The 25,649-nt window shown below is 43.1% G+C and overlaps 2 pseudogenes; both read left to right on the top strand.

Annotated features, from left to right (window-relative positions):
* The first annotated feature begins 1,951 nt into the window (after positions 1-1,951).
* Positions 1,952-12,499, top strand: LOC134480133 (PDZ domain-containing protein 4-like; annotated as a pseudogene).
* Positions 12,500-16,141: 3,642 nt separating this feature from the next.
* On the top strand, positions 16,142-17,095 carry LOC148004038 (igE-binding protein pseudogene; annotated as a pseudogene).
* The last annotated feature ends 8,554 nt before the right edge of the window (positions 17,096-25,649 follow it).

Genomic DNA, 25,649 nt, shown 5'->3' on the forward strand with positions numbered 1-25,649 from the left:
CCTCTTGGGTGGTGAATATGGCAGAGAGTAGTCTTCTCTTATTTCTCAGGAGTGTCTGGATTTCTGAGGATCCAGCTCTCTCTGCCATGGGATTTTGGTACACATAGCTGTTTGACCAGTTGAGTTCAGCTCCAGGAGCAGATCGGAACAGCAGGCTCCTTCTGTTAACTGCACCTATAGTCTTATGTTCAGAGGCACTATGCAATTTCCTCTTGGGCCATGGATGTGGTAAAAGTTGGGCAGAAGCGGCAGTCTGTCCTTCAGCCTCAGAATTGTCCGCACTTCAGGGTGTTCATCTCTTTCGCCCATGGCATTTGGGAGCAGGGAACTGTGGGATGAAATCAGTTCAGTTCCAGGCATGGCCAGAAACTGGAAGTGCCCTGTCCCTTACGACTTCTGCCTTTGTGGGTCCTGAATCCATCAGTCAGGTCACTTAGAGCAGAAAAGTTGGTCTTACCTCTGCTCTCAGGTGTGTAGGTGCTTCTGGTAACTGTCTTTGTGTTCTTGGTGCTGGCAGAAATCAGAAGCGTCCTGCCCCTGACTGCTCCTAGGTCCCTGTGCCCAAGGGCACAGCTGTCACTGGGTGATTCACTCTTCGTTCTGGAATGTGGGCAGAGGATAGTCTCCTCTGATTCCTCAGAAGTGTCTGCACTTCTGAAGGTCCATCCCTCTCCCCCTTGGGTTTTGGGTGCAGGGATATACATTTTTATTAACCATCTTGGCATTGTAATTTCCATGGGTGTGCTTGGGTGTGTTTTTCTTTCTCTTCAGAATGATGTATTTCTTGTCATATCTTCTGTAGAATTTAACTAGTCAGTATCTATCATGGAAAAATGTGTTTCTCCTTCAATTTTAATAGGTAGCTTTGTTTGGTGTAATGGTTCTTATGTATTAGAACTTGGAATACATCTTCTAGAACCTTCACTCTTTTAAAGTTTCAGTGGAATAATCACACACTATTCTCATGTGCTCACTTTTTTGATAAATAGACCATTTCTTTTCCTTCCTCTTGTAGCTTTCAGTATCCTTTCATTATTCCATCTTTTTTTTTGCTTTTAATCTTTTGAGAGATATATGACTGCTGTTATGGATAATTATATTCTTGTCATCTCTGGTTCTGAGGACTATTCTTGACCACTGCCTGATATTGTCTCTGGCTTGATTCCATCAGTGGTTCTGAATATTGTTCTCTTTTTGCTTTGCTTCTAGATTAGACCTTTGCACTTATTCTCTGTATTCATCATTCACTAGATTTCACAATTCTTTGAGTATCTCACACACAAATCTGACAGTAAAGCCCATGGGAAAGAAGCTAGAAGAATATATCCTACTAGGTCACAAAGTAGCAATGAGGAACCTGGATTCTCTCCAGGCAAACTGCTCAATCCATAGCCTGGGATCACACTGCATTTCCTTCCTTGCCTGTACATGCTATTTCCTGAGTTCTCTGTCTTCTCTCTGCTACTCTCCAGTTTTATCATCTCAGTGTAATAACAAATTACTTCTTGGTGCCTCTGCTGGTGAACTTCCTGGAAATGAGTTCATGGCAGATGGTAGGAGCCAGTGCTTGTGAGTAAACATACAGATCATGTTTTGTTCTTTTGGGAGATCTGCAATAGATGGTATTTGACTATGTTTAAAGGAACTCTTCATTTCCATACTTGTACATTCTCCTTTTCTGTCGCGCCCACCTCGACCGGCAAGGAAGACGCAACACCGTTGGATCCTTCTCAATCAGCCTTTATTGCAGGAACACCTTATTGATGATACGGGGACCCCGGGGAACAAAGGCACTCGCCTTAAATACAAGACAGGCTGTGGCTGTAAATTTGTCCACTGGGGATTGGTGGAGCATGAAATACCTATTTAGCATGAATATCACCCTGGCCTTGTAGGTGCTGGGGGTCTGCCAACACATGCGCTGTAGGTGTTTACCACAAACGACCACCGGATGTCGGCGCCATCTTTAGCCGCTCCCTACATCTCCCTCTTTTCTGTTTTTTTAAAAATGAACCCATTAGGTGGAGGTAGTGGTCTGAGAGAGGTCAGACATGCCTCACAGAGTGCCCAGCTCGGCCATGGCGAACCACTATTGCAGTTAGGACTGCACCCCAATGGCTAGAGATGACTTATGTACAACACACCGTCCTGGGCTATACGTTTGTGTTTAATATTAGGGGAGAAGCAGAGCAGAGGGGCGTAGGACCAGCCCGAATGTTCAAACAGGGCAAGGCCACCTCTGTCTATGACTGGTCTAGATCTGGGTGTCACGTCAATACACGTCATTGCTCCTGCCTTAGGTCGTTCCTCTCTAAAAACTCGGCCTTACCCATCACTGGAAATTAACCCTATCGCCACCGGGCTCCTGTCTTAGGTTGATCTGAGCCTGAGGAAAGTTGCCCGTCTCTGGATACAATGACTTCACATGACAGTGACAAAATATGATCTAGGGCGAACTCTCAATCTATCAGAGAGGCCATCCATACACTGGGAGAAGCACCGCTTTCAATGGCCGCCATAGCTTGGTAAACAATCGCTTTGTGTCTGGCATGCTCTCGTTGTAAACGGCAAAAAAGCCATAGACATACTCCACATCCCAAGAGGACAATGGCCCCCCAGGCAAACATGCCAGCCCAATCTTTCAAAAATGAGAAAGCATTAGTGATCCACGAGGTGAAATCTCCAAACGTGATGGGTTCCATTCTGGTGTTGTTAAGGACAGCAATCAGCAATTGTCTCGATAATTGTTCCGCTTCCATGGACTAGTTTCCTTTCAAATAATTTGAGATTTCTTTGCTCTGTTGAAAATACTGAGAAAAGTTAGCTTGCAATGGAGTAACACATAAGCCTCTAAGAGAGGAAACACAGGACAGCTGCGTCATATGATATAATGCTTCAATTTGTTCTTGAATCAAATCTATTCGTTGGTTAGCTAATAGAAAGCCAGATGCCAAGTGGGCATTAAATTCTTCTTGTATCTCTAATGCCACTGCGGTTCTGTCTACAATCTGATTGATAGTCTCAGCTGTCTGTATTTGATTAGTCATAGGTTTAGTAGCAGCATGGCGATCCGCAGCAGAGCGGCCATGCATATCCAAAATTAAGAAATTTAGAGTAAAAAGAGCTAAAGACAACTGTTCTCTTGGTGTTTTGCCATAGGCAATTCCCCCTTTTTGTTTTTGTAAGAGCTCTTTTAAAGTACGATGTGCTCTTTCTACAATTTCTTGACCTTGGGGATTGTATGGCAATCCTATATATGTTTGACCTGTATTGTTTGGCAAAATGTCTGAAAAGACTTTGTAGTGTAGGCAGGTCCGTTGTCTGTCTTGAGGCTGTCAGGCTTTCCCTAGGCTGTCCACGCCTCTAAGCAATGACTAATGGCATTACGAGCCTTTTCACCAGTCATCAGAGTGGCATGTATAATGTCAGAACAGGTATCAACAGAAACATGTGTATATTTTAAATTTCCAAAATGAGATATGTGTGTGACATCCATCTGCCAGAGTTTTAGTGGAATCAGACCACGAGGGTTAACTCCCACCTGAGGAGGGTGGTGAAACTGAACACAATTCTGGCAACGTAATACTACATCACGAGCTGTAGCTCTAGAGATTTTAAATTTTTGTTGAAGAGTGAAAGCAGGAACATGAAACTTTTGATGAAATTCTCTAGCAAGATCAACTGGAGCTGCATGAAAAATAAATTCTCTGCGAGTACTAGCATCCACCAAAGCGTTATTACTGGCCATGGGACCAGGCTAATTAGTATGAGCTCAAATATGTTGTATGAAAAACTTATTTTTTCTTGGTCCAAATTAATTTTTGTAATTCTAAAAGAATTTGACATATAGTACTAGTCAACCTAATTGGCCCTGTAATTTCAAGTGAGTGCACAGCGTTAACTACATAAGCAGAATCAGAAATTAAATTGAAAGAATCATGAAATCTTTTAAAAACTTCCAACACAATTTTACATTCTGTAATTTGGGGATGCCTGGCTTCTAGGATAAGAGTTCTATAAAAATATTATCTCAATTTAGACCTGTTTCTCTAGGTTGGCTCATGTCACATATTGTCTAGAATGACTCCATCTAAATTATCAGTTTTATGTCAACTTCTTGTTATAGATGTTATAGTTTTTTAACCATATCCAATAACTTAAAGGCCAATAATCTATGACCAAGGCATGTAGAACATATTTATACATTTAAAACCAGTCAGAAACAAAATTGAAGTGGTTAACACATGTCTTTAATATTTAGACCAAGCACCATTTTTGCTTTTCTAGCTGTGATTTTAAAAGAAACACCTTGTCACCTGCTAAGTCTAATAATAACTCAGGGATTTTTCTAAGAGAAACAGCCATCAGCTCCCATACCAACAAGCTGAGGAGCTGCTGGCGCCTTTAAGATCAGCTCCTGCAGATGCTCTGCCCCCGGGCAGCTTGTCCAGCTGACCTAGGCTCTTTGCTGCAGGTACAGGGCTCCAAAGGCCGATTGAAACTGCTTTTTATTCATTTGTTCTCTTTTCAGAAACGAGTTAAGACCAAATCAAGGTGTGAATGACCGGCAGATAAAGTTTTTACCATTTTTTCTTTTGAACATGAAACATAAAACATTTAAACAATGAGAAACAAAAACCACAGACATAAACTGACAGACATGAACAGCTTGGTGCACCAAGGACAGACAATAGACATAGAGGGAAAAAACTAGATGGTGTCCCACTGAAAGGACTCAGATATCTTATCTATGGAGTTCAGAACCAGAAATAAGCATTTCTCTTATAGGAGCCAGCAGAGAGGCAGGACATCTCCTACCTTTCTTCTGTTCCCAGGAGAGCTCTGAAAGTTTTTCTCTTTCTCCAAAGCAACTGTGGAGAGTCTGGGATGACTGTTTCTCCCAAACCCATTCTCTCTCATGTCTAGGGTGTAAACTGTCTCTAATCAGGGTCCAGAGACTAAAACATAACTCTAAAAGAATGCATACACAAAAACACTTTACCATTACCTTGTCTCTTTTTTATTACAAGTTTTACTCATGCTAGCCCAAATCATCGAGGCCTTTTTTAGCCCATCTTACCCCAATATGTCCCTGTTTTATGGCTCCAGGAGATAAGGGTCAAAAGGTTTTATGGCCCCTGGTTCTTGGAACAGAGCTACTAAATCAGGAGAAGGATCGGATCTTCAAGTCCTTACTATTTTTATCTCGTCCTGTTGGAGTAAAAGTTGGTCAGAGTTGATGAAGCATCTGCATTTGAAACACATCTGGTTAGGCTTGGGCCTGGAATGTTCTCTGTTTTAACTTTTACCTTTGGCTGTTGGCAGTTTTGTAGTCCGAGGGGCTTCTCTGTCCCCCAACCTGGGGCATTTTGACCACAGGGGCAGGAACTGGCTGCTGTGGGGATAGGATCAAAGGCACTCTCCATGTTAATGATGACTAAGGAGAAAAATAACTTAATGCTGGAGACTGACTCCTCTCTTGGAATAAAACCAACAGATAAGGCAGGCTCCCTGAAAGAACTTCTCTTAATGAGCACTCTCTTTCTGTGAGCAAAAGTTGAAGGTCTAGCCACTAAAAGCAGAAATTCTTTTCTTGTTCTTGTTTTCCTTAGAGTCCTCCCCCACCTCACTATCAGCCTTTTCAGATCATTCCTCCTGTAGCATTTTTAACGCAGCCTGTCCCTTTAAGGTTCCTTGTTCCCAAGCAAAATTTAAATCTTTCCCAGCTTTTCTTAGCTGTCTACCTCGAGATTCCCAGAGAGCGAGCCAAGGTGCAATGGCAATCGCACTCACTAAGAAATCTCTCTATAGTGCTTCTTTTTATCCTAAGCCTTTTTCTTTTTAACAGCTCCTGAAGAGCCAGAAAAATTGGGTGAGACTGAGCAGTCTCCATGTTCACTGTAGCAGCTCTGCAGCTAGTTTCGCTCCCCCCTACTGTGTGGGCTGGGAGCACAAGCACAGATAAAACACTATGCTTCAAAAATTAACGTTGGCTATCAACCAACACACCGCCACTAGAGCGGGGTCCATAAAATTAAGTTTCTTTTCACTACACCTGTTCCATAGCCGGAGAGAGGCAGGCTCTGGTTAAACTCCCCCAGTCTCCAGGGGTGAGACAGTATCTGCCAAGAGCCTCAATTTGAGCGATAACAAAAGCTGAGTTGACTCCATAGGTTTTGACTGACTCTGTTAATTGTTTTATTGTCTTAAAGTCAACAGGTTCATGATGTCGCTGTGCTGCCCGTTTGCATCCAGAAAAACTGGAAAACTCAATCCTAACTCTTTCCATACTTCCGGGCAAAAAGAAGTACTTCCTGCAGGCTTCACCATTGTTTTACCTTGAAAGTTATAGGGTGGTTTAGGAGGTGCTGTTGGCATAATTGCCTTCTTATTTAAGTCCTTGGCTTGTTTCTGCACAGTGTAAGTGTTTGGCCAGTCAGAATGATAAATCTCTTTCTCATAATGAGCTACCTCCTCCTCAAGGTCAGCTAAGTCACTATCACTAAACTCTGAATCACTAGACATCTCCAAGGTCAATGCCTTTAATGATGGATAAATTTTTTTTTTTGTTCCTAGATCTTGATTACTATTCTCGCCTTTGTCTATCCTCTCCTTGATCTTTCCTACCTTTTCTTTTACCTCTTTTCCTCCTTTTCTTTTCTTTCCTTCCTTCAAAACTTTCTCTCCTTCTGACATACTCTCTGTTGCTCTGTAAGGATTCTCTGATCTGTCTTAACAGCTTCTTCACATCGTTTATCTTCCAAGCAGGCACGGATCATACGCCAAAGCGGCCTTGTCCCTGGTTTAAGCTTGCCCACTGTAGTCTCCTTATCCAGATCTTTTCCCAGCTTCTCCCATGCTCTCAAAGTGAGCGACCCTGACACTATAAACCATGGGGCACAACGGTTACACTCATCAAGAAAACTCAGCAGGATTTTCTTTTCAATTTTAAGCTTACGCTGACCAAGAAGCTCCTGAAGAGCTGACAGGAGCGGGGTGGAGTGTGAGCTTCCCATGCTTTTACGACCTTATTTACGATCGATTTACAAGCAAGGGGAGCTGGCGAGCTGGCGTGTTTATTTACACACGATCTTGTGGCTCATCATGGACTCTTCCCAACAAATGCATTCATGCCCTGGACGGTGGCAATTCAGACAGAAGCAACACCACAACACAAAAAGAGTATAAGGCAAAAGTGCTAGTCCAACCCACAAAGGAACAAATGGAAAAGACAACATTACCGTGCTCCACAAACCCCTTTTTGCCTCTAAACCAAGGCTATCATTGTCTCTGCTTTTCCAGAGAACTTTATTGTCCTACTAGGGAAGTTTTACAATCCCTTATCCCGGAGCTTTATCGTCCCAACTTCAGGAACTTTACCGTTCCACTTCTAGGAACTCTATTGTTCCCAATTCCAGCAACTAATAGCCCCCCAATTGGGAACTTACCGATGCCGACCGTCCTGAGGCTGAAAAAGTTCTGGATCCAGACGAGAAAAGATCTCGGGTCCCCGTATGGGCCACCAGTTGTCGCGCCCACCTCGACCGGCAAGGAAGACGCAACACCGTTGGATCCTTCCCAATCAGCCTTTATTGCAGGAACACCTTATTGATGATACGGGGACCCCGGGGAACAAAGGCACTCGCCTTAAATACAAGACAGGCTGTGGCTGTAAATTTGTCCACTGGGGATTGGTGGAGCATGAAATACCTATTTAGCATGAATATCACCCTGGCCTTGTAGATGCTGGGGGTCTGCCAACACATGCGCTGTAGGTGTTTACCACAAACGACCACCGGATGTCGGCGCCATCTTTAGCCGCTCCCTACACTTTTCCCCTTGCCACTGATATGACAATCATAGTGCTTTTCTCTTTTTCCTCTTCCTAGTCCTCTGTTAAATTGCTTATCTTCTTTCCCCTCATTTTGTTTCTTTTATACTTCATTTTCACTTTTTATTTAACTTACTTGTTCATACCCTAAATGTAGTATAAAAGGTGGGCAAGAAGAGTTCTTAATAGGATGATGATAATGAGAAAGATGGAGGAACTGTCCAATCCTGTATGGCCAGCTCAAGCAGGCTTCATCACATCTCCTATTTTCATCCTTAAAGTGTGTCCATTACCTTGATTTAGGGTGGGGAAAGATTTTTGTCCTACTTAAACTATCCTGTTTAAGAGTCAAAGGTCATGATTTCCCTGCAGAGATAAATTCAATATACATCCAACTTCTCTCCTCATTTTTTTCTTATACAGTGCCATGGGCTCAGTTCCTGTACAGTGTTTGAAGCTGGGCTCAAAATGAGCCTCATACACTTCATTTCATCCTTTCAACACTAAATTGTATTCACTTTGAACTGATCAATTCTTCCAGGGTTTGTAAAACAGGAGTTAATTACATATAAACCTACAAAAGATCAGAAGCATCTCTAATGGATAGTCTCAATGCGTATGTAAGTCCTTGGAGATTTTAGGGTATTCTTGCATGTCCATGAGACATAAAGTTCTCTGTGATCTTTGGCAAAGATGTTGAGGATGGGAGAATGTGACTCCATGTAAAATTTGGAAAGAATTCTTCTGTTTCTGGTATTGATTGCAAATAACTGTAGGACAGGACAATAATCCAGTTCTGAGAAAATAACTGGAGGGCAGGGAGGATTCTCTTGGTGGTCTTCATGACCAGATTGATGAATGAAATCATGGTTTATAGTTTATTTACTCACAAATTTCACTAAGCATTTTTATAACAAAAATCTGAAAAAGGAATACGTATGTTATAATGACCACTCTTTATGTAACAGGATTTAAAGGCTTAAGACTTGCTTGCTGTGTTGAACTTAAGTAAGCCTTTAACCCATCTGAGTACCTTATAGCCAAATGATGTGAGACCATCAATATCTACAACTGTGTACATTCTGACACCTGCCTTGGCTTAGCATCAGGTTTTGGTAATTGACAGGTGAATTGTCACTCTCCATTTCTAGGATTCTGGCTTCTTTACATTTCTTAATCCATACTTTCACCATTGACTGTATTAATCAGGATTCTTAGACTCACAGAACTAATAGATAGTCTCTATATGGTAATGGAATTTGTTAGGATGACTTACAGTCTGTAGTCAAATTCCCCATTAATGGTCAGCTGCCAATGAGAAGTCCAAGAATCTAGTAGTTTCATAGTCCTACAAGGCTAGTTGTTTCATCTGGTCTCCTGTAGATTCCAACAGATGTGTGGAAAGTAAATGCAAGCAGATGAAGAAGAGCTAGTCTTCCTTCTATCAATGTACTTAAGTAAATATTCAACAGGTGTAGTCCAGATTAATGGTATGTACCACCACATCCTGGTTCTGGTCCTTGTTTTGCCCTAGGTTGACCTTGAACTCAAAGATCTCAGTGCCTTAGTCTCTTGCAATTAAAGGCATGTACTACCTTGACTTGTCCTAAGCTTTTCATAGTCTCTATTCCTCTATATCTTCAGGCATCTGTCAAAGTCAGAAACTTGTGTCTCCCAGGCTCAAGATGTGGATCACAGTTGAGCCCTCCAAATCTGAATTGGAATTCATTCCAGATATAGTCAAGTTGATAAACAGGATTAGCCATTACTCTTACATGTGCACTCTCCCCTTCCTCCCTTTATTGTTACCTTTTGTAACACATGTATCTTATCTGACAAATATTGTAAATAGGGGTGGTTTCCCTGTGAATAAAACAGACCTGATTAATGAAGCTTTACTTCAGCATTACCTATTCTGTCAGGCTGACAAGCAAACAAGAGCTCCAGAATCTCACTTCATTCTTACTCAGACAACACAGGGCACATGTTAGACAGCTTTCCATGACTGTAACCAGAGTAAAACAATGAAAGAAAAAAAGCATTTTATTTCATGATTTCAGAGGTTTCTACCACCGTGATGGAAGGATGCAGGAGAACATAGTTATTAAACTCATGGCATTTGGGAAGCAGCAGAACTGAGTAAAATTGAAAGGAATCAAGAAAAAAAGTACATCTCTCAAAGAAACATTCCTAGTTTGATACTTCCACCCCAAGAAAACTTCCATATCTGTTAACAATATGCCAACTGTTAAAATGCATTAATGTCTTAAACCATGGATAAGACAGAGACAACACAGGCTAATTGTGTCAGAAAATAAGAATTGTGCTTACAAAATCTCTCAGACATCCTCAGTGCCATCAAGTGACTAAGATGAGACAACAGGTGAAGGTGCTCATACACCACCGTGTCCTTTTCCATTGTGTTCACACACATGTGATTCTTTATACTTCTGGAAACCTCCACTATTTACCTTTGCTTTAGTAAATTCCATACTTTTTAAAATTGGGGGTGTTTGGGATATTTATTTTTATAGTTTTCATTCTCCTAAGAAAATGTTCACAGTGCTGTTTGGAGGAAATGTTGTTAGTGATCCCATCCCTAAGATCTTTTTGAAGGTTTCTTTACATTTTAGGTGGACATTTAAAAGCTTCAGAATTATGAGTAGGTCAAAATGTGAATATGTACATTTTAAAACATAAGTGTTTGTTTAATATATTTACTGAAAATATTTTTCTAAGGTGTGTTGTTGTAATATTCTAAAAATAAAGTAGTCTTTTGACCTGCTCTAGGGCCGGCACCACACTGTTCCAAGATATCTGGTAGATATCTTTGACTCAGTTAGCAAAGCATCTCATCCGCTCTGCTCCATCCCATATCACACTGCTGAAGGCCTCTCTCTGAGCCTGACAGAAATCTCTCTAGCTATCTAATACCAAAGGCAGGTTTCCAGGACAGAAACACATCCCAAGTCCTATGTGGCCCAGATTAGCTGCCACACACTCTTACACTTAAATCTGACATGAAAAAACATATAACACAAAAACATTTGATCTAATTGATAAGATAAAATTGCTCACCTAATCATACAAAGCCATGTACACATCCATCCCTTAAGAACGCCTCTGCCCAGCAGACTGGAAATGATGAGAAGGGGCTCCTGATGGGGGCCCTGGCTTGAGCAACACCCAGGACTTGGACAGCAGGGTAGGCCAGACTAATGCGTGTACCCGCAATGAAGAGAGCTCTGAACATGATCTGCTCAGGGATGAACCTCCCAGCACCACCAACACCCCTGGAAGCCTGCGCAAGTTCAGTCTACAAGGGGATGCCCTACAGAGCAGGGACTTCTACTTCAGCATAATTCTCTGGTAGCTGAGGGGGCAGGGCTGGAAGGGGCTGACCTGCCTGGGCTCACTGATGAGGAGTATGAACGCCGAAGGGAGCTGCAGGAGATCAAGTGCCACCTGGAAAATGGCAACCAGCTGAGTATCTTCTTCTCCCAGGCCTCCAGTGACAACAGTGCCCTAGATGTCAACCACAATGAGAGCCTAGGCCATGAGATGGCCATGCTGGAGGAAGAGCTTCGGCACCTAGAGTTCAAGTGTTGCAATATCTTGTGGACACAGAAGATGCAGCAGTTGAGGGGGCATTGTATGAAGGTCTGGCTGCTGGAAGAAAAGAGTTTCTATGACCTGGCATCCAGTGAGCCCAAAAAGCATGAGCTATCTGATATCTCTGAACTGCCAGAGAAATCAGACAAGGATAGCACCAGCACCTACAACAATGGGGAGAGCTGCCACAGCACTCCACTGCTTGTGGAGCCTCTGCCTGAGAGCCCCCTGAATCAATCTGCTGCTGGCAATTCCAACTTGAACCAGACCCCTTCTGGCCCTCCTGTCACCACCTACCTCGAGGGTGCTCCTTCACCAGGGAGCCCAGCCAAGTTCTGATAACTTTAGCGGGATCCCGAAGTGGGTCGTAGATAACACACAGAAGAGCATGTCAGCTGTAGCACCAAGACAAGTGTTACTCTGGAGCATGTGAGCCCTGAAGGTAGCCCTTACCCCTCCAGGTGCCACCATGGCAAGGAGATCAAGCAGTACCATAGCTGTGTGCAGTTGGCCCTGTCACATACCCTGGAGGATCTGAGTCATGGCTCCTTGAGCTTGGCTAGTGGTCTTCGGGTGGACAGGGTGGTGGCTGCAGCTGTTGAAGCACCCCGCATGGACTGGAAAGTGAAGGTGTGAAGTGATGGGACCCACTATGTGGCCAAGTGGCCTGGACAAGATCGACTGCTGAAGGCCAGAGGCCTGAAGATCCAAGAGACGTGCAGTGCTATGACCACTGATGATGATGCAGTAAGTGTGATGAAGATGGGCCGCTACTGGAACAAAGAAGAGAGGAAATGACACCTGAATCGAGCATGGAAGCAAAGGAAGCATGGGGAGTTCATGCAGAGCTATCTGGAGTGTCTAAGGGAGCAGCAGAACGGTGACAGCAAACCTAAGCTCAACATCATTGCGCTGAGCCAGTGTAAGACCATGAAGAAGCGAAACAAGAAGATTCTGGACAACTGGATCACCATCCAGGAGATGCTGGCACATGGTGCCCGCTCAGCTGATGGGAAAAGGATCTACAACCCTCTGCTCTCTGTCACCACTGTCTAAGCTGCTCCAATAGGAGCCCAGCCCAGGCCTAGAGAATCTGACCCTCGCGCTCCCTTAGAATCTAGTGTGTGTCGATGTGTGTGCTTGCACGATATGCTCATGCACACTCCTACCTTTATATGTATGTGTCCATAGGACTTTGGTAAGTAGAAAGCCCCAGGAAGGAACACTTCTCTTACACCTAGTTCCTTCTCTCCAAGAAGCTATGCCAACAACCAGCATAGAGGCATACCCATAAAGAGCACCTCTGTGTGCATATACATGGTATTCTTGCTATGTTCTTGGAGACAGGAAAGTCAGTGCGGAGAGGTGAGGTGAACTATCCTAAGCACAAGAGAATGTCGAACTTCATGCAGAAAATGAACTCTCCTCTTCTAGGAGCTGCAATTATTTGTAGACAAAGGCAACCCTGAATTTTGTGATTTTCTTTTTTTCTGTGCTTGCCAATAGTTGTTTTCTGTTTTGTGGACCTGCCCTGGGGGCTGGCAGCTCCTATAGGTAGCCTGGGAAAGGTGAACCCCACTGAATGCTAGCTGAGGAGGTTGGGGGGGAGAGAGAGATGGTTGGGTGGGAGGGAAAGGAAGAAGATGGGTTAGAATAAAAAGCCGCTGTCCTGGTGGCCTCTACCCTGAGGAGTAGCAAAGGGGTTCTGCCTTAGCTTTCAAGGCTTAACCATGAGGCCCACTTCTCTCACCATTGACTGAACGAGAGTGAGATCACAGGGATTTGGGGCACAGTATCCATGCAAAAAGAATTCTTCTATGTCAACTTCGGCAGAGCCACTCTTTTCACTGGCATAAGTAAGGAGTGTCAAACAAAATGAGCAACACAGAAGACCTTACATAGTTTAGAGATGATCTGGTGGGAGGGTGAGGCTTGGGCCCAATGAAAGGAAGGTGGGCTAAGAGATGACTAGGACCCAGATGATGTAACTTAAAAGTGCCACTTGTTTGGTGCCTCTCAGGCTTGGTGAAGCTCACTGGATTCTACAGGATGCCCCTGATCCCCAACTACATCCCAAGAATAAAGCAAGCTGCCTTTCTAAAAAAAAAGAACATTAGAACATTCATAACTACCTGTGAAGTATCAGCATGGAATCTTAACATCAGTCTCCAAGTGCTCTTTCAGTGGTGGCTTCTCCTGTTCCTCCTGTCTTTTCATCCTTTCTTTTCCAGTCTCCTCCCCTTCCCTCAAACTTTTCTCCTGCCCATCCTTCCTTCTTGTCCAATGACAGAACTCATTCTATCTCATACCTGCCTCACCTGTGACATCATCCCACAAAGATGTTCATTCAGTTATTGCCCTAGAATATGTCACCAAGAATCATACTACCTCAAAACCTTCAGCCCATACCATGTTTCCTACATAATGTACCTTGGATACTGTTTGTATTATGTATGATACATATACCTCTATTTTGCATTGGGTAGTCTGACATATATTGTATGCCTAATGAAACTGATTTCACTGTTCAATATGATTTCTTGGATAGTTTCAGTTCAGTTTGTTTTATTATTATTTATTTGTATGTATATTGGTATGCATATTTAAGTGCCCATGTCTACAGGTCAGAGTTCCACTTGGAGAAAGCAGTGTTACCTTTCCACCATTCTGATTCTGAATTACTGGCATTATGGATGTCAGACTTCAATTCAAATGTATCAATTGAATCATCTTATCAGCCCTCAGTTTTTAAAATGACCAGTAAGATAGTTCATTAGTTCTGATAGCCTGAGTTCCACCCCAAAATATTTTTGAAACCACCAAAGAAAATACTAAATATATTTCAAAGATAAATTTTACAACCCTTGTAGCATTTTGCCATTTACTCTAAAGAATAATACAGAGAAATCAAATGTCTTGCGTTATTTAACTGTAAGTATTTTCAAGATCACGTTTTGTTTTTACTATTGGGAAAATTAGGTATACCTGATTTTGTACTATCCTCAGTCATGTCCTCTTCAAATAGCAGAGCTTCCAGGGACTAATCCACTACCCAAAGACGATACGTGGACTGACCCTGGGCTCCAACCTCATAGGTAGCAATGAACAGCCTAGTAAGAGCACCAGTGGAAGGGGAAGTCCTTGGTCCTTCTAAGACTGAATCCACAGTGAACGTGATTGTTGGGGGGAGGGTGGTAATGGGGGGGGGAGGAAGGGGAGGGGAAAACCCATATAGAAGGGGAGGCGGAGGGGTTAGGAGGATGTTGGCCTGGAAACCGGGAATGGCAATAGCATTCGAAATGTAAATAAGAAATACTCAAGTTAATAAAAAAATAAATAAAAAGGACAACCCTTGTACTATTTTGTCATTTACACTATAGAATAATACAGAAAAATTCAATGTCTTACGTTATTTAACTGTAAATATTTTCAAGATCACATTTTATTTTTAGTATTCGGCAAATTAGGTATACATGATTTTGTACTATTCTCAGTCATGTCCTCTTCTAATAGCAGGCATATTCAAATTATCAGGTGTACATGAAGGACTACACTGATGAGTGGATGAGCTATATTGACATTGTTGATAATGTAACTTGGAAGGGCTACATAATGCTACATTTGAAATTCTATGGCAGCATAGAGGGCCACAATAACATTCGCCACCACAAGATGGCGCTGGCTTCCACTGCGCCCCACGTGGAAAGCTGAGGTAGCTTTGCCATTACAAGATGGCTCTGGCCTCCGCTGCGCCAGCCGACTTCCTTTCAGGAAGTTAACTGTGTGCGCATGTGGAAGAGTACCTTCGTGCCAGGTCTTTGCCCACTCTGAGGTGTGCCTAATGAGATCATGGGTAAGTGACCAATCAGGTGTGGATGCGCCGTGCTAGGGTGTATATAAGCCACGCCATGCCAGCGCGCGGGGCCTCTCCTTAAGATTCAATAAATGTTTAGCTGCAGCAAGGATTCGTGTGTCCCCGTGTATTCTTGTTGGCGAGAGGCAGCGCGGGACATTTGGTGCCTAGAACCCGGGATGCTACACCATTGACAGGTGCCGAGAGGTCCTTCATAGGCGGAGAGAATCCAAAGCTTCAGGACGCAGGTAAGATCCTGAGAGACAATGCTTAGCCTTGACCTGTTCTACTTCACTCCCCTGCTAGATGCGGCGGAAGTTTTTATTATACTTTTGGCAGCCCTCAGGGTTTCTCTATTGGCCTTTGAGTTTCTAGCTACCGCCAGACAGTGTCAGAGGTCGCATGGGAGCCGCCCAGCTGTAATAGCAAAGTGGAGAGCACTGGGGGAGGGGCAAGGCGGCATGTCAGAAACAGGAAGGGATAAAAAATTAAAGAGCTCAAGGAAAAAAAGATAACAAGCAGACAGTCCCCTCTGCGGAGGCAAGAGATTGGGGGAAAAATGCCCCGGGAGAGATAAAACAGAGAAGGGAGAAAAAAGTCTTGAAAAGGAGAAGTCTTTATCCAGTAAAGGATTTAAAGATTTCAGAGCTTGATAGCTCAGAGACAGACGAGCTTAGCTTAGAGACAGACGGGGAAGAGGATTTAGAAGATGAGGCAGCTCGCTATGAAGAAGAAGGATACTACCCAGATGAACAATGAGCTAACAGCTTGGGTAAACAAAAGGAGGGGGAGGCGGAAACCATGCGGTTTCCCGGCCTATAAGCCCCAGCGCCCCTCCATCTTATATGGAGAGATTTCACTCAGATTCCTTCCTCACTAAAGAGGAACAGAAAAAGATACAACAGGCATTTCCGATGTTTGAGGCTGCCGATGGAGGCCGTGTTCACGCACCAGTAGAATATGTTCAAATTAAGGAACTTGCCGAGTCGGGCCGTAACTATGGAGTTAGTGCCAATTTTACTATTGCTCAAGTCGAGAGGCTTGCCACTCTGGCCATGACTCCAGGAGACTGGCAGACAACAGTGAAGGCTGTGCTCCCTAATATGGGACAATATATGGAATGGAAAGCCTTGTGGTATGATGCCTCTCAGGCACAGGCCAAAGTCAATGCCATTGCTGAAGGCAATCAGAGAGACTGGACACTTGATCTGCTAACAGGACAAGGGCAGTATGCCAATAATCAAACAAACTATGACTGGGGAGCATACGCTCAAATTTCCGCTGCCACTGTTAAGGCGTGGAAGGCACTTTCCAAGAAGGGAGAGTCTGGGGGACACTTAACGAGAATTATACAAAGCCCCCAGGAGCCATTCTCAGACTTCGTGGCTAGGATGACAGAGGCAGCAGGCAGGATCTTTGGAGACATTGAACAGGCAATGCCTTTAGTGGAACAGTTGGTCTATGAGCAAGCCGCACGGGAATGCAGAGCAGCTATTACACCTAGGAAGAGCAAAGCATTACAGTACTGGCTGAGAGTTTGCCGAGAACTTGGAAGTCCGCTTACTAATGCCGGCCTCGCGGCTGCTATCCTACAGGACCAAAAGTGCTCAGGTACAGATGATCGCAGGGTCTGCTATAACTGTGGCAAACCAGGACATCTGAAAAAGGAGTGTCAGGCCCTCAAAAAGAAGAGAGCACTAGGACTGTGTACTAAGTGTGGGAAAGGCTATCATTGGGCTAGTGAGTGTCGCTCAGTTAAAGATATCGGAGGCAGGTTTATTCAGCCCGGGCCTCCCTAGGCAGAAGGGGGTGAAAACACTCCAAAAAATGGGTATCTGGGCCCCAAGTCTCAGGGCCCCAAAACATATGGGACTCCAGCTTACAAAAGACAGACACCACAGTTCACAGAGCCACAAAATGCTCAGCAGGAGTGGACCTCTGTTCCACCACCCAATTCATATTAATGCCACTGATGGGTGTGCAACCGGTCCCCACTGACTACAAAGGCCCCCTACGCGTGGGAAGTGTCGGCCTTATTATGGATTGATCCTCCTTAACCTTAAAGGGACTTATTGTTCACCCTGGAATAATAGATCAAGATTACACGGGAGAACTTCAAGTTCTCTGCTCTTGCCCTCAAGGCGTTTTTTCCATCTCCTCAGGTGACAGGAATGCTCAGTTGATTATTCTTCCAAGCTTACATGATCATTTTCCTTCTTCCGGGGTTCCTAGAGGCACCGCGAAGTTTGGCTCTTCCGAGACTGATTCTGCTTATTTAATGATGGACCTTAGTTCCAGACCCTCTTTAGAGTTGAATATAGAAGGGAAAATTTTTACGGGAATTCTAAATACAGGGGCTGATAAAAGCATTATCTCCTCTAGTTGGTGGCCTAAGGCATGGCCTGTCACTCAATCATCCCATTCCTTACAAGGACTAGGGTATGAGGCCAGCCCCACTATCAGCTCATGCTCCTTGATCTGGCATGCTCCAGAAGGCCAATCAGGAAGGTTTATTCCTTATGTCCTCCCTCTTGTAAACCTTTGGGGGAGGGATGTCTTACAGGGTCTAGGTCTGACATTGACCAACAAGTACTCTCGACAAGCTGTCGAGATTATGAAGAGAATGGGCTACGAGGAAGAGAAGGGATTAGGAAAAAAGGAACAAGGAAAATTAGAACCGGTGCCACAAGAAGGTAATATAGGAAAGCAGGGCCTGGGTTTTTCCTAGGTACCATTGAGGGTTCTATGCCCATACCCTGGCTCATGGAGGAGGCAATATGGGTTCCTCAATGGCATCTATCCTCTGAAAAATTAGAAGCTGCCACTAAATTGGTTAATGAACAATTACAGCTTGGTCATTTAGAACCGTCCATTTCACCATGGAATACTCCTATTTTTGTGATAAAGAAAAAATCAGGAAAATGGAGACTTCTCCATGAGTTGAGAGCCATTAATGCACAGATGTGTTTATTTGGCTCGATCCAACGAGGCCTACCCTTACTCTCCGCCTTACCTAAGCAATGGAAGAAAATAATTATAGACATTAAGGATTGTTTCTTTTCCATCCCCTTGTGTCCACAAGACAGACAGAGGTTTGCATTTACTATACCAGCTATTAATCATCTTGAACCTGATAAGAGATTTCAGTGGAAGGTCCTGCCTCAAGGCATGGCCAATAGCCCCACTATTTGCCAACTATATGTGCAATGAGCCCTTGAACCTATAAGGAAGCAATTTCCATCTTTGCTTCTGGCTCATTACATGGATGATATTTTAACGTGTGATAGAGATTTAACAACCTTACAGACCTCATATCCCATCTTAATCAAAACATTGGAACAATGGGGAATACAGGTCGCTACAGAAAAGGTTCAAATTGCAGAAATTGGCTCATTTCTGGGATCGGTCATTTATCCTGAAAAAAATAGTTCCCCAGAAATTAGAGATTCGCAGAAATCATTTACATACCTTAAATGAATTCCAAAAATTACTGGAAGATATAAATTGGCTGAGACCATTTTTAAAGAATTCCTCTGCTGAGTTGAAACCTTTATTTGATATTCTGGAAGGGGACTCTCATATCTCCTCTCCGAGAGCATTGACACCAGCTGCAAACCAGGCCTTACAAGTTGTAGAAGAAGCCTTACAGGATGCTCAATTGGAGCGCATTGATGAAACCAAGCCTTTTGATTGTGTGTTTTCAAAACTATGCAATTACCAACAGCTGTCTTGTGGCAGGATGGGTCTTTATTATGGATCCATCCCAATGCATCTCCTGCTAAGATTACTGACTGGTATCCCGATGCGGTTGCTCAGCTTGCACTCTGCAGGTTGAAGGCAGTTATTACTCATTTTGGGAAAGAACCCAAAGCCTTGATAGTACCATATACAGCCATTCAGGTTCAAACATTAGCTGCTACCTCAAATGCTTGGGCAGTGTTAGTTACTTCCTTTGCTGGACAGATTGATAATCATTATCCAAAACACCCGATCCTACAATTTGCTTTAAGCCAAGCCATTGTGTTCCCACACATAATGTCTCAGAAACCACTTGTTGATGGGGTTGTAGTGTATACAGATGTGTCAAAAACTGGTATAGGTGCTTATGTGGTCAATAATAAGGTAGTATCTAAGCAGTATAATGAAACCTCACCTCAAGTTGTGGGATGTTTAATGGTGCTAGAGGTCCTCGAGACCTTCCCAGGCCCGCTTAACATTTTGTCAGATTCCTCCTATGTGGTTAATGCAGTTAAGGTTCTTGAGGTGGCTGGATTAATCAGGCCTTCCAGCAAATTTGCTCAAATTTTTCAACAAATTCAATCTACCCTTCTCGGCAGGAGATCCCCAGTATTTATAACACATATTAGAGCTCACTCGGGCCTTCCTGGTCCAGTGTCCCGTGGAAATGACCTAGCGGATAAAGCTACAAGAGTGATTGCAGTTGCCTTGTCCCTCCAATTAGATGTAGCAAAAGAATTTCACAGACAATTTCATGTGACAGCTGAAACTTTACACCGCCGATTTGCTTTGACTAGAAAAGAAGCTAGGGAGATAGTTACCCAATGTCAAAATTGTTGTCAATTCCTGCCTGTACCCCATGTGGGAGTTAACCCACGAGGAATCTGACCGCTACAGGTCTGGCAAATGGATGTTACTCATATCCCTTCTTTTAGAAGACTTCAGTATCTGCATGTTTCTATTGATACATGCTCTGGCATCATGTTTGCTACACCTCTAACAGGAGAAAAGGCCTCGCATGCAATTCAACATTGCCTCGAGGCATGGAGTGCTTGGGGTAAACCCAACTCCTTAAGACAGAAAATGGACCAGCTTATACTTCTCAAAAATTTCAATAATTCTGTCACCAGATGGATGTGACTCATTTGACTGGTCTCCCGTATAATCCTCAGGGACAGGGCATTGTAGAACATGCCCATCGCACTCTCAAATCCTATTTAATTAAACAAAAAGGGGGAGTCGAGGAGGCTCTACCCTCAGAATCAAGAATAGCTGTTTCCATGGCACTCTTCACCCTTAATTTTTTAAATCTTGATGCCCAAGGCCATACTGCGGCCGAATGTCACTATTCAGAACCTGATAGACCAAAAGAGATGGTAAAATGGAAAGTTGTTTTAACTGGTCTATGGAAAGGCCTGGATCCTATCTTAATAAGATCCAGGGGAGCGGTTTGTGTTTTCCCGCAGGAAGAAGACAACCCATTCTGGCTTCTGGAACGACTGACAAGTAGAATTCTGACACCTAGAAATGACTCCCGGATGGATCCCTCGGAAACTACCTCTAGCCCTCACACTGCCTCTTTGGATTTGGATTCCTAGTACTTCAAAGAATGGGTGGGGGTTGCTCTGTTTGGTGCAGCCCTATGCTGTGAATTAGTGTTCATGCTATGGTTGGTTTGCAAACTCAGATCTCAACAGAAAAGTGACAAGGCCATTATCACTCAAGCACTTGTGGCCATTGAACAAGGGGCCTCCCCTAAAATTTGGTTATCTATCTTCAAAAATTAGTCAGTATCTGAGTTCTCTGCTCTTGCACCCCATGGATCTGTGGATCCATTGCACTGGGATGAGAGAGACTCAATGATTCTTTGATCAGCCCTTATACATCGCTGAGGTTTCCTCACTGCACGCGATAGGGTGATCATGATTCCCCCACTAACTCATCTTCTGGCTGGCCTCTTTTAGAGTTCACCCTAGGTCATTAACAGTTACTGTCACACAGCACTGCGGTATCCAGAGACGGGCAACTTTCCTCATGCACAGACCAATCTAAGATACGGGGCCTGGTGGCGATAGGGTTACCCTTTGACAGATAAGGCTATGACATAGAGGAACGACCTAAGACAGGAGCCACAGCAGATGGACGTAACTGCAGGGACCTAGACAAGCCTAGACAATAATTTATTGTTATTAATTAATAAAATAATAAGGGGGAGATGTAGAGGGCCGCAATAACATTCGCCACCTCAAGATGGCGCTGGCTTCCACTGCACCCCACATGGAAGGCCGAGGTAGTTTTGCCATTACAAGATGGCGCTGGCCTCCGCTGCACCAGCCGACTTCCTTTCAGGAAGTTAACTGTGTGCGCATGTGCAAGAGTGCCTTCGTGCCAGGTCTTTGCCCACTCCGGGGCGTGCCTAATGAGATCAAGGGTAAGCGACCAATCAGGTGTGGATGCGACACGCCAGGGTGTATATAAGCCGCTCCATGTAGGCGCGCGGGGCCTCTCCTTAAGATTCAATAAATGTTTAGCTGCAGAAAGGATTCGTGTGTCCCCGTGTATTCTTGCTGGCGAGAGACAGTGCGGGACATGGCAGGGTACAGTGGCACTGTAGATAGAGGAATGTGGAAGGAACACAGTGACACTACATAATGAAGACAACCTATAGGCCCTTGTATTCTTTCTGCAGTTGCTTTGCATTTGACTTTGCATGTGATACACATAGCATGACTAAGCCTTATTGTTTTGCTTTCACTAGAAATTATTCTCTGAAACAACCGATAGTTAGGGAAATCATGTTTGCTATATTCATCTTCATTCTACAATTTGTTCTCTAAATTTATACGGGCCCCAATTTTCATTTATTTTCATGTACTCTTTCATGTAAGGTGAAACTTCTGAAACAACTTCTGTGATAATAAATTGATAAGCTGATATATCATATGCATAGGAAAATTTTACTTTTAGTTAAAAACTGCATTTGGTGGATGTAGCTCTCTGACAGGGGGAAGTGTGAGTGAGTGTGTGTGTGTGTGTGTGTGTGTGTGTGTGTGTTTGTGTGTGCATGCCTGTTATATTTTTTTCCTTTATACCTTTCTGAATTTGAAAGCTGTCAGTCTACTGTCTCTTACCAGTGTTTCTTATGAAAATCCTGGGTTAGTTACTGATTTTGATCACCAAATAAGCTGATCTTCTGTTTTTATACTTTTTTTTCAGGAGTTTAAGGCTATTATAGCTTTAAGTATTTATCCTAATTTGGATTCTTCAGTTTTCCTGCATCTGTGTTTTTTGCTTTGCATTTACTATTAGAAAATATTGGTGGTTGCATTTTTCAATAAATATACTATTTTTTGTAGAAAAAAACAAAATGTTTACTGTTTTTCACAACTTGTGGATTCTGAGTGCTGGTCTCTTCTTATTTTATGCATTTTTTCATTACTCTGAAATTATTTATTCACTGATTCACTTACGTACTTAGTTAATTTTTTTTTGAGGTAGAGTTATATTAGCGTAGACTGGCCTCCTATATTCTACGTAACTACCTTGAAGTTATTTTCTGGCCTCTACCTCAGTGTTGAGTTTACATTTGGGATTTATCACCCATTTCTGTGTAGTACTAGGGATTCACCTCTGCCAATTCAACTGCATCCCCTCTTGCCCATATTTTTTTCCTTATGTTGGAGCTTCTTTCCAGCTATTATTCAAGGAGCACAGTACTGACATCTGCTGTGAAGACTTCAAAGAGTGAGATCATTTCTATTTTACATAGAAAACAGCTTGATCATGAAGGAACCATTTTTCATCTCCTGCATTTACATACTTCCATATAGTTCCCTATGTTTCTATCCAGCTTTGTAAGAGTAGCTAGAGCCTGCAAGGAGGAATAAGGGCAATATCTGATATTGTAATTTTTGAGTTGTATAGAATAGCAGTATCTACCATTTTCATGAAGGCAGGAGATTTAATATCTAGATGCAGCTGGTTTATGGAAAAGATTTCATTCTTGCCTTATAATCAGGCAAAGTGTGTGGTACTCCCACCTCCATGGCTCATTATCTCAGAATTCTTTTAATCTTATGGCCATAAATCCTCACTTGAATATGAGTAAAACCTTTGTGGGAAGGAAGACAGAAATGCCTGGTCTCTGGCTATATGGTAGAGTAGAGTAGAGCCAGTGATGAATGTAAAACTACTAAATGGGCTTACTTCCCCCCAGGCTACCTGCTCATTTCCTGGCCTGAAATCCCAGTGGCTTCCTCTCCATGCCTTGGCTTTTGTAGGTGCTTGACCAGCTGAGATTGGTCTTGAAATTTGATCTGCTTCAGCTCACCTTGAGATCCCACTCCCATTGGAAAGAATATCCTATTTTTTATGCTGGGGCTCTATTTCCTGGTATACTTCCTATAAAGTCAGAATCTGACAGGTGATAGGGTTTAGTGTTGGTGGGCTGACAGAATGGTTTCTACTGTGTGTAGCTTGTTTTGAAGAAATGAAGAGCAGAAGATAAGAACGACTTTCTCCTGAACAAAACACCAATGGCTTATGCTATAAAATCAAGAATCGACAAATGGGATCTCATAAAACTGCAAAGCTTCTGTAAGCCAAAGGACACTGTGGTTAGGACAAAATTGCAACCAACAGATTGGGAAAGATCTTTACCAATCCTACAACAGATAGAAGTCTTATATCCAAAAGATACAACGAACTCAAGAAGTTAGACTGCAGGGAGACAAATAACCCTATTAAAAAATGGAGTTCAAAGCTAAGAATGAATTCACAGCTGAGGAATGCCGAATGGCTGAGAAACACCTAAAAATGTGTTCAACACCTTTAGTCATAAGGGAAATGCAAATTAAAACAACCCTGAGATTTCACTCCACACAAGTGAGAATGGCTAAGAACAAAAACTCAGGTGACAACAAATGCTGCCGAGGATGTGGAGAAAGAGGAACACTACTCCATTGTTGGTGGGATTGCAGACTGGTACAACCATTCTGGAAATCAGTCTGGATGTTCCTCAGAAAATTGGACATTGAACTGCCTGAGGATACAGCTATACCTCTCTTGGGTATATACCCAAAAGATGCCCCAACATACAAGAAAGACATGTGCTCCACTATGTTCATAGCAGCCTTATTTATAATAGCCAGAAGCTTTAAAGAACCCATATGCCCTTCAACAGAGGAATGGATACAGAAAATGTCATACATCTACACAATGGAATATTACTCAGCTATGAAAAACAATGACTTTATGAAATTCATAGGCAAATGGTTGGAACTGGAAAATATCATCCTGAGTGAGGTAACCCAATCACAGAAAAACACACATGGTATGCACTCATTGATAAGTGGCTATTAGCCCAAATGCTTGAATTACCGCAGATGCCTAGAACACATGAAACTCAAGACGGATGATCAAAATGTGAATGCTTCACTCCTTCTTTAAAAGGGGGACAAGAATAACCTTCGCAGGGAATAGAGAGACAAAGATCAAAATAGAGACAGAAGGACCACCCATTCAGAGCCTGCCCCACATGTGGCCCATACATATACAGCCACCTAATTAGACAAGATGGATGAAGTAAAAAAGTGCAGGCTGACAGGAGACAGATGTAGATCTCTCCTGAGAGACACAGCCAGAATACAGCAAATACAGAGGCAAATACCAGCAGCAAACCACTGAACTGAGAACAGGACCCCCGTTGAAGGAATCAGAGAAAGAACTGGAAAGCTTAAAGGGGCTTGAGACACCATATGAACAACAATGCCAAGCAACTAGAGCTTCCAGGGACTAAGCCACTATCTAAAGACTATACATGTACTGACCCTGGACTCTCACCTCATAGGTAGCATTGAATATTCTAGAAAGATCACCAGTGTAAGGGGAAGCCCTTGGTCCTGCTAAGACTGAACCCCCAGTGAACGTGATTGTTGCGGGGAGGGTGGCAATGGGGGGAGGATGGGGAGGGGAACGCCCATAAAGAGGGGGAGGGGGAGGGTTTAGGGTGATATTGGCCCGTAAACCGGGAAAGGGAATAACACTCGAACACTCGAAATGTAAATAAGAAATACTCAAGTTATTAAAAAAAAGAACAAAACAAAACAAACAAACAAAAAAAACCACTTCCTCCCACATGAAAAAAAAAAAAAAGAACCGACTTTCATGTAAGCAATCACTGTAACTTTTTTTAAAGGATGTTTCTTAATTTAGTAGATACTGAAATTACATTTGTTAGGAGGGAGAGAGTGAAACATTATTTCATTGGATGGTGTGAATGAAAATGTCTCCCATTGGCTCAGGCACTGGAACATTTAATCCATTTGGCTCAGATACTGCAACAGGAAGTTCAACCCTGCTGGAGGAAGTATGTCACTAGGAGGGTGGGCTTTGAGAGTTTAAAGACTTTCCCTACTCTCCCGTTTTCCCTGTGCTTCAACTTGAAATTATAGATGTTGAAGATAAGGAGCTCTCAACTTCGTGCTGTCAAGACTGCACTTACTGCACTTCCAGGATAGATCGATGCCCCCATGGAAGGATAGAGCCATCTCTCTGGAAGCTAACGCAAAAAGGAACTCTATTTTTAAAGTTGTCTATTGTTCAGGGAGTTTAACA

The sequence above is a fragment of the Rattus norvegicus genome, chromosome 8 (genome assembly GCF_021556685.1).
Source record: "Rattus norvegicus strain SHRSP/BbbUtx chromosome 8, alternate assembly SHRSP_T2T, whole genome shotgun sequence".
NCBI lineage: Eukaryota > Metazoa > Chordata > Mammalia > Rodentia > Muridae > Rattus > Rattus norvegicus.